The following is a 9,358-nucleotide window of genomic DNA, read 5'->3' on the forward strand; positions in this document are numbered from 1 at the left end:
CCTGAGTCTGTACATGGGGATTCTGACCCTGGGACTGTACATGGGGATGCTAACACTGAGACTGTACATGGGGATACTAACCCTGGGACTGTACATGGGGATTCTAACCTTGGGACTGTACATGGGGATTCTAACCCTGGGACTGTACATGGGGATTCTAATCCGAGGACTGTACGTGGGGTTTCTAACCCACGGGACTTAACATGAGAATTCCAAACCTGGGACTTTACATGGGGATTATATCCCTGGGACTGTACATGGGGATTCTAACCCTGGGACTGTACATGGGGATTCTAACCCTGGGACTGTACATGGGCATTCTAACCCTGGGACTGTACATGGGGATTCTAACCCTGGGTATCTAAATGGGGATTCTAACCCTGTGACTGTCCATGGGGATTCTAACCCTGGGCCTGTGCATGGGGATTCTAACCCTGGGACTGCACATGGGGATTCTAATCCTAGGACTGTACGTGGGGTTTCTAACCCACGGGACTTTACATGAGAATTCCAAACCTGGGACTTTACATGGGGATTATATCCCTGGGACTGTACATGGGGATTCTAACCCTGGGACTGTACATGGGCATTCTAACCCTGGGACTGTACATGGGGATTCTAACCCTGGGAATCTAAATGGGGATTCTAACCCTGTGACTGTCCATGGGGATTTTAACCCTGGGACTGTGCATGGGGATTCTAACCCTGGGAGTGTACATGGGGATTCTAACCCTGGGACTGTACATGGGGATTCTATCCCTGGGACTCTACATGGGGATTCTAACCATGGGACAGTATATGGGGATTCTAACCCTGGGACTGTACATGGGGATGCTAGCCCTGGGACTCTAAATGGGGATTCTTACGCTGTGACTGTACATGGGGATTCTAACCCTGGGAATGTATATGGGTATTCTAACCCTGGGACTGTACATGGGGATTCAAACCTGGGACTGTAAATGGGGATTCTAACCCTGGGACTGTACATGGGGATTCTAACCCTGAGATTGTACATGGGGATTCTAAACCTGGGACTGTACATGGGGTTTCTAACCCAGGGACTGTACATGGGAATTCTAACCCTGGGACTGCACATGGGGTTTCTAACCCTGGGACCGTACATGGGGATTCTAACCCTGGGACTGTACATGGGGATTCTAACCCTGGGACTGCACATGGGGATTCTAACCCTGGGAACGTACATGGGGATTCTGAACACTGGACTGTACATGGGGATTCTAACCCTGGGACTGTACATGGGAATTCTAACCCTGGGACTGTACATGGGGATTCTAACCCTGTGACTGTACATAGGGATTCTAACCCTGGGACTGTACATGGAGATTCTAATCCTGGGACTGTACATGGAGATTCTAACCCTGGGACTTGACATGGGAATTCCAACCCTGGGACTGTGCATGGGGATTCTAAACCTGTGACTGTACATGGGGTATCTAACCCTGGGACTGTACATGGGGATTCCAAACCTGGGACTGTACTTGGGGATTCTAACCCTGGGACTGTACATGTGGATTCTATCCCTGGGAACGTACATGGGGATTCTGAACACTGGACTGTACATGGGGATTCTAACCCTGGGACTGTACATGGGGTTTCAATCCTAGGATTGTACGTGGGGTTTCTAACCCTGGGACTGTACATGGGGATTCTAACCCTGGGACTGTACATGGGGATTCCAACCCTGGGACTGTACTTGGGGATTCTAACCCTGGGACTGTACATGTGGATTCTAACCCTGGGAATGTACATGGGGATTCTGAACACTGGACTGTACATGGGGATTCTAACCCTGGGAACGTACATGGGGATTCTGAACACTGGGCTGTACATGGGGATTCTAACCCTGGGACTGTACATGGGGATTCTAACCCTGGGACTGTACATGGGGATTCTAACCCTGTGACTGTACATAGGGATTCTAACCCGGGGACTGTACATGGAGATTCTAACCCTGGGACTGTACATGGAGATTCTAGCCCTGGGACTTTACATGGGAATTCCAACCCTGGGACTGTGCATGGGGATTCTAAACCTGTGACTGTACATGGGGAATCTAACCCTGGGACTGTACATGAGGATTCCAACCCTGGGACTGTACTTGGGGATTCTAACCCTGGGACTGTACACGGGTATTCTAACCCTGGGAATGTACATGGGGATTCTAACTCTGGGACTGTACATGGGGATTCTAACTCTGGGACTATATATGGGGATTCTAATCCTGGGACTGTACATGGGGATTCTAACCTTGGGCGCGTACATGGGGATTCAAAACCTGGGACTGTACATGGGGATTCTAATCCTGCGACTGTACATGGGGATTCTAACCCTGGGACTGAACATGGGGATTCTAACCCTGGGATTGTACATGGGGCTTCTAACCCTCGGACTGTATATGGGGATTCTAACCCTGGGACTGTACATGGGGAATCTGAACCTGGGAATGTACCGGGGATTCTAACCCTGGGACTGTACATGGGGATTCTAACCCTAGGACTGTACATGGGGATTCTAACCCTGAGTCTGTACATGGGGATTCTGACCCTGGGACTGTACATGGGGATGCTAACCCTGGGACTGTACATGGGGTTTCTAACCCTGGGACTGTACATGGGGATTCTAAACCTGGGACTGTACATGGGGTTTCTAACCCTGGGACTTTACATGAGGATTCCAACCCTGGGACTTTACATGTGGATTATATCCCTGGGACTGTACATGGGGATTCTAACCCTGGGTCTGTACATGGGGACTCTAACCCTGGGACTGTACATGGGGATTCTAACCCTGGGGCTGTACATGATGATTCTAACCCTGGGACTGTACATGGGGATTCTAACCCTTGGACTGTACATGGGGATTCTAACCCTGGGACTGCACATGGGGATTCTATCCCTGGGACTGTACATGGGGATTCTAACCCTCGGACTGTACATGGGGATTCACACCCTGGGACTGTACATGGTGATTCCAGCCCTGGGACTGTATATGGGGATTCTAACCCTGGGACTGTATATGGGGATTCTAACACTGGGACTGTACATGGGGATTCTAACACTGGGACTGTACATGGGGATTCTAACCCTGGGACTGTACATGGGGATTCTATCCCTGGGACTCTACATGGGGATTCTAACCCTGGGACTGTACATGGGGATTCTAACCCTGGGACTGTACATGGGGATTCTAAGCCTGGGACTCTAAATGGGGATTCTAACCCTGTGACTGTACATGGGGATTCTAACCCTGGGACTGTACATGGGGTTTCCAACCCTGGGACTGTACATGGAGATACTAACCCTGGGACTGTACATGGGGATTCAAACCTGGGACTGTAAATGGGGATTCTAACCCTGGGACTGTACATGGGGATTCTAACCCTGGGAATCTACATGGGGAATCTGAACCTGGGAATGTACCGGGGATTCTAACCCTGGGACTGTACATGGGGATTCTAACCTGAGGACTGTACATGGGGATTCTAACCCTGAGTCTGTACATGGGGATTCTGACCCTGGGACTGTACATGGGGATGCTAACCCTGGGACTGTACATGGGTTTCTAACCCTGGGACTGTACATGGGGATTCTAAACCTGGGACTGTACATGGGGTTTCTAATCCTGGGACTTTACATGAGGATTCCAACCCTGGGACTTTACATGTGGATTATATCCCTGGGACTGTACATGGGGATTCTAACCCTGGGTCTGTACATGGGGACTCTAACCCTGGGACTGTACATGGGGATTCTAACCCTGGGGCTGTACATGATGATTCTAACCCTGGGACTGTACATGGGGATTCTAACCCTTGGACTGTACATGGGGATTCTAACCCTGGGACTGTACATGGGGATTCTATCCCTGGGACTGTACATGGGGATTCTAACCCTCGGACTGTACATGGGGATTCACACCCTGGGACTGTACATGGTGATTCCAGCCCTGGGACTGTATATGGGGATTCTAACCCTGGGACTGTATATGGGGATTCTAACCCTGGGACTGTACATGGGAATTCTAACCCTGGGACTGTACATGAGGATTCTAACCCTGGGACTGTACATGGGGTTTCTAACCCTGGGACTGTACATGCGGAATCTATCCCTGGGACTCTACATGGGGATTCTAACCCTGGGACTGTACATGGGGATTCTAACCCTGGGTCTGTACATGGGGATTCTAACCCTGTGACTGTACATGGGGATTCTAACCCTGGGACTGTACATGGGGTTTCTAACCCTGGGACTGTACATGGAGATACTAACCCTGGGACTGTACATGGGGATTCAAACCTGGGACTGTAAATGGGGATTCTAACCCTGGGACTGTACATGGGGATTCTAACCCTGAGATTGTACATGGGGATTCTAACCCTGGGACTGTACATGGGGATTCTAACCCAGGGACTGTACATCGGGATTCTAACCCTGGGACTGTACATGGGGTTTCTAACCCTGGGACTGTACATGGGGATTCTAACCCTGGGACTGTACATGGAGAATCTAACCCTGTGACTGTACTTGGGGATTCTAACCCTGGGACTCTACATGGGGATTCTAACCCTGGGACTGTACATGGGTATTCTAACCCGAGACTGTACACGGGGATCCTAACCCTGGGACTGTACATGGGGATTCTAACCCTGAGGCTGTACATGGGAATTCTAACCCTGTGACTGTACATGGGGATTCCAACCGTGGGACTGTACATGGGAATTCTAACCCTGGGGCTGTACATGGGTATTCTAACCCTGAGGCTGTACATGGGGATTCTAACCCTGTGACTGTACATGGGGAATCCAACCCTGGGACTGTACATGGGGATTCTAACCCTGGGACTGTACTTCGGGATTCTAACCCTGGGTCTGTACATGGGGAATCTAAGCCTGGGACTGTACATGCGGATTCCAACCCTGGGACTGTACATGGGGATTCCAACCCTGGGACTGTAAATGGGGATTCCAGCCCTGGGACTGTACGTGGGGATTCCAACCCTGGGACTGTAGAAGAGGATTCTAACCCTGGGACTGTAGAAGGGGATTCTAACCCTGGGACTGTAGAAGGGGAGCCCAGCTCTGGGACTCTTTGTTACAATTGTGTGTGATGTTAACCATGTGCTCTCCTTTTACCAGCTTTTCAGGAGAGATGGTGAGAAATCTGAAGTGTGGAGAGTCTGAATCAAATAACTGAGTCATTGTATTATTCTTCCGGGCACTAGGACCCATTGTGCAGTTTTGGTCACCTTATCTGAGGAAGGATGTGCTTGCCATGGAAGGAGTGTTGCGAGGATTCACCAGGCTGATACCTGGGATGGCAGGAATGACGTATGAGGAGAGATTTGGTCGATTGGACTTGTCCTTGCTGCAGTTTAGAAGAAAGAGAGGGGATCTCATTGAATCTTATAAAATTCTGACAGGACTGGACAGACTAGATGCAGGAAGGATGTTCCCGATGGTCGGGGAGTCCAGAACCAGGGGTCACAGTCTAAAGATAAGGGGTACGCCATTTAGGACAGAGATGAGGAGGAATTTCTTCACCCAGAGAGTGGTGAACCTGTGGAATTCTCTACCACAGAAGGCAGTAGAGGCCAATTCATTAAATATATTCAAGAAGGAGTTAGATATGTTTCTTAAGGCTAAAGGTATCAAGGGATATGGGGAGAAAGCAGGGACAGGGTACTGAATTTGGATGATCAGCCACGATCTCATTAAATGGCAGAGCAGGCTCGAGAGGCCAAATGGCCACTCCTGCTCCTATCTTCTATGTTTCTATATAACAACAGAAAATGCTGGAAAAACTCTGCAGGTCATGCAACATCCATGGAGAGAAATTAGAGTCAACGTTTTGGGTCAAAACCCTTTTTCAAAACCGGAAAGGAAATAAAATAGATCGAAGGCAGGGCTGCGATAGAACAAAAGAAGTGGAGAGACATTAAGAGCTATTCAAAACCAGACGAGATGGTAATAGGACAGTGGAGACAAAAGACGGCTGAGATTAGGTGTGAAGTGTACTGGCAGAATGAGAGACAGCTGCCATGTGGGAGAGAGAAAAAAATGAAGGAGGGAAAGGAAGACCCAAAACAAAGGGGTGGGAAAAAAAATAAGTAAAAATGTAATAGGGGCCGAGGTTATGATCTGAAATTGTTGAACTCAATATTGAGTCTGGAAGGCTGCAAAGTGCCTAATCGGAAGATGAGGTGCTGTTCCTCGAGTTTACGTTGAGCTCCCATGGAACAATGCTAGAGGCCAAGGACGGTGAGGTCCGAGTGGGAATAGAGTGGTGAATTGAAATTACAGGTGACCGGAAGCTCAGGGTCACCCTTACGGACTGAACAGAGGTGTTCCACAAAGCGGTCACCCAATCTGCGTTTGGTCTCCCCAATGTAGAGGAGACCGCATCATGAGCAGCGAATACAGTATACTAGATTGCAAGAAGTACAAGTAAATCGCTGTTTCACCTGGAAGGGGTGTTTGGGTCAAGGATCGCAAGCTTCATCAACTCTTGGACACCAACGCCCCTCCAGAACATTCTTCCCCTTCACTTTCCTCTGACCCCCTTCTCCCAATCTCACCCCTGCCGCATTTTCATTTTCCCCTCTGACCTTCCACTCGCTGACCCCGAACGATCAGTCCTCAGCAAAGGCCTGAGCTTCATCCCCTTATGCCCATACCTCAATGAATTTCGAGCTCGGCACGATGTTGAGCTCTTTTTCTGCTGTCTTCATCTCCGTGCCCACTTCTCTAGCCAGGAGTCTTCCCCCCACATGACTGACGCTTTCTCCCGCTTTCTAAATTCTCGTTCTACTTGGACCCCTCCCCCTGGCCTCTTACCCTCTCTAGATCTTTTCATCTCTAACTGCCGCCGTGACATCGGCCGTCTCCATTTCTCTGCTCCCCTCACTCACTCCAACCTTCCTCCCCCTGAACTTGCAGCACTCCATTCTCTTAGATCCAACCCTGACATTGTCATTAAACCCACTGACAAGGGTGGTGCTGTTATTGTTTGGCGAACTGACCTCTACCTAGCAGAAGCTGAACGCCAACTCTCCAACACCTCCTCCTACATCCACCTGGACCATGACCCCACTACCAAACATCAAACCACTACCAAACATCAAACCACAATCTTCCCCCCACGGCCACCAACCTCATAGTTCCCCAACCCTGCACAGCCCGCTTCTACCTCCTTCCCAAGATCCACAAACAGGACTGCCCTGGTAGACCCATCGTTTCAGCCTGTTCTTGCCCCACCAAACTTATCTCTTCCTATCTCGACTCCATCTTTTCTCCCCCTGTCCAGTCTCTTCCCACCTACATCCGCGACTCTTCGGACGCCCTCCGCCACTTTAGCAGTTTCCAGTTTCCTGGCCCCAAACGCTTTCTTTTCACCATGGACGTACAATCCCTCTACACCTCCATCCCCCACCAGGATGGCCTGAGGGCACTCCGCTTCTTCCTTGAACAGAGGGTCGACCAGTCCCCATCCACCACCACCCTCCTCCACCTGGCTGAACTTGTTCTCACATTGAACAACTTCTCCTTTAACTCCACTCATTTCCTCCAAATCAAAGGTGTTGCTATGGGTACCCGCATGGGTCCTAGCTATGCCTGCCTTTTCGTGGGATATGTGGAACACTCTTTGTTCCAGTCCTACTCAGGTCCCCTCCCTCACCTCTTTTTCTGATACATTGATGACTGTATCGGTGCCGTTTCCTGCTCTCGCCCCGAACTAGACAATTTCATTCATTTTGCCTCCAATTTCCACCCTTTCCTCACCTTCACATGGTCCATCTCTGACTCTTCCCTTCCCTTCCTCAACTTCTCCGTCTCCATCTCTGGGGATAGGTTATCGACCAATATTCGCTACAAGCCCACTGACTCCCACAGCTACCTGGACTACACTTCCTCCCACCCCGCTTCCTGTAAGGACTCTATTTCATTCTCCCAGTTTCTCCGTCTCCACCGTATCTGCTCCGATGATGCCACCTTCCACACCAGTGCTTCCGACATGTCTTCCTTTTTCCGCAACCGAGGATTCCTCTCTACCATGGTTGACACAGCCCTCGAGCGTGTCCGTTCTATCTCCCACACTTCTGCCCTCACCCCTGCTCCTCCCTCCTGGAACCACGATAGGGTTCCCCTTGTCTTCACTGTTCACCCCACCAGCCTCCACATTCAACGGATCATCCTCCACCATTTCCGCTACCTCCAAAGTGATCCCACCACCAAAAGCATCTTCCCCTCCCCTCCCCTTTCAGCATTCTGTAGGGACCGCTGCCTCCGAGACAACCTAGTCCACTCCTCTATCACCGCAAACAGCCCTTCCCCTTCGCCTGGCACCTTCCCATGCAAGCGCAGGAGATGTAACACCTGCCTCTATAACTCCCCCCTTCTCACTGCCAGGGCCCCAAACACCCCTTCCAGGTGAAACAGTGATTTACTTGTACTTCTTGCAATCTAGTATACTGTATTCACTGCTCACGATGCGGTCTCCTCTACATTGGGGAGACCAAATGCAGATTGGGTGACCGCTTTGCAGAACACCTCCATTCAGTCCATAAGGGTGACCCCGAGCTTCCGGTCACCTGTCATTTTAATTCACCGCTCCATTCCCACTCGGACCTCACCGTCCTTGGCCTCTTGCATTGTTCCACGGAAGCTCAACGTAAACTCGAGGAACAGCACCTCATCTTCCGATTAGGCACTTTGCAGCCTTTCGGACTCAATATCGAGTTCAACAATTTCAGATCATAACCTTGGCCCCTATTACATTTTTACTTTTTGTTTTCCACCCCTTTGTTTTGGGTCTTCCCTTCCTCCTTCCTTTTTTTCTCTCTCTCCCACAAGGCAGCTCTGTCTCATCCTGCCAGTACACTTCACACCTAATCTCAGCCGTCTTTTGTCTCCACTGTCCTATTACCATCTCGTCTGGTTTTGAATACCTCTTTACTTCTTTTGTTCTATCGCAGCCCTGCCTTCGATCTATTTTATTTCCTTTCCAGTTTTGAAAAAGGGTTTCGACCCGAAACATTGACTCTAATTTCTCTCCACGGATGTTGCCTGACCTGCTGAGTTTTTCCAGCATTTTCTGTTGTTATTTCGGATTTCCAGCATCTGCAGTATTTTGCTGTCGTACTATGTGTCTATGTTTGGGAACAGACACTGAAGCCCCGCCCACTCTTTGTTCCTGACCAAAATGGTTGCGCATGCGCCTTGCTACTCACTGAATCAAGATGGCGGCCGTTATCCTGGGCCTGTGACCGGGAGAAGCCCCGAAGCTGCAAACGCGGGACCTTCAGGTTTTGATTCGGGGTTTGCGGCCTGCACCAGTTTTTT

This window comes from Somniosus microcephalus, chromosome 4 (assembly GCF_052327205.1).
Source record: "Somniosus microcephalus isolate GS21.2 chromosome 4, FLI_Smic_1.0, whole genome shotgun sequence".
Taxonomy (NCBI): Eukaryota; Metazoa; Chordata; class Chondrichthyes; order Squaliformes; family Somniosidae; genus Somniosus; species Somniosus microcephalus.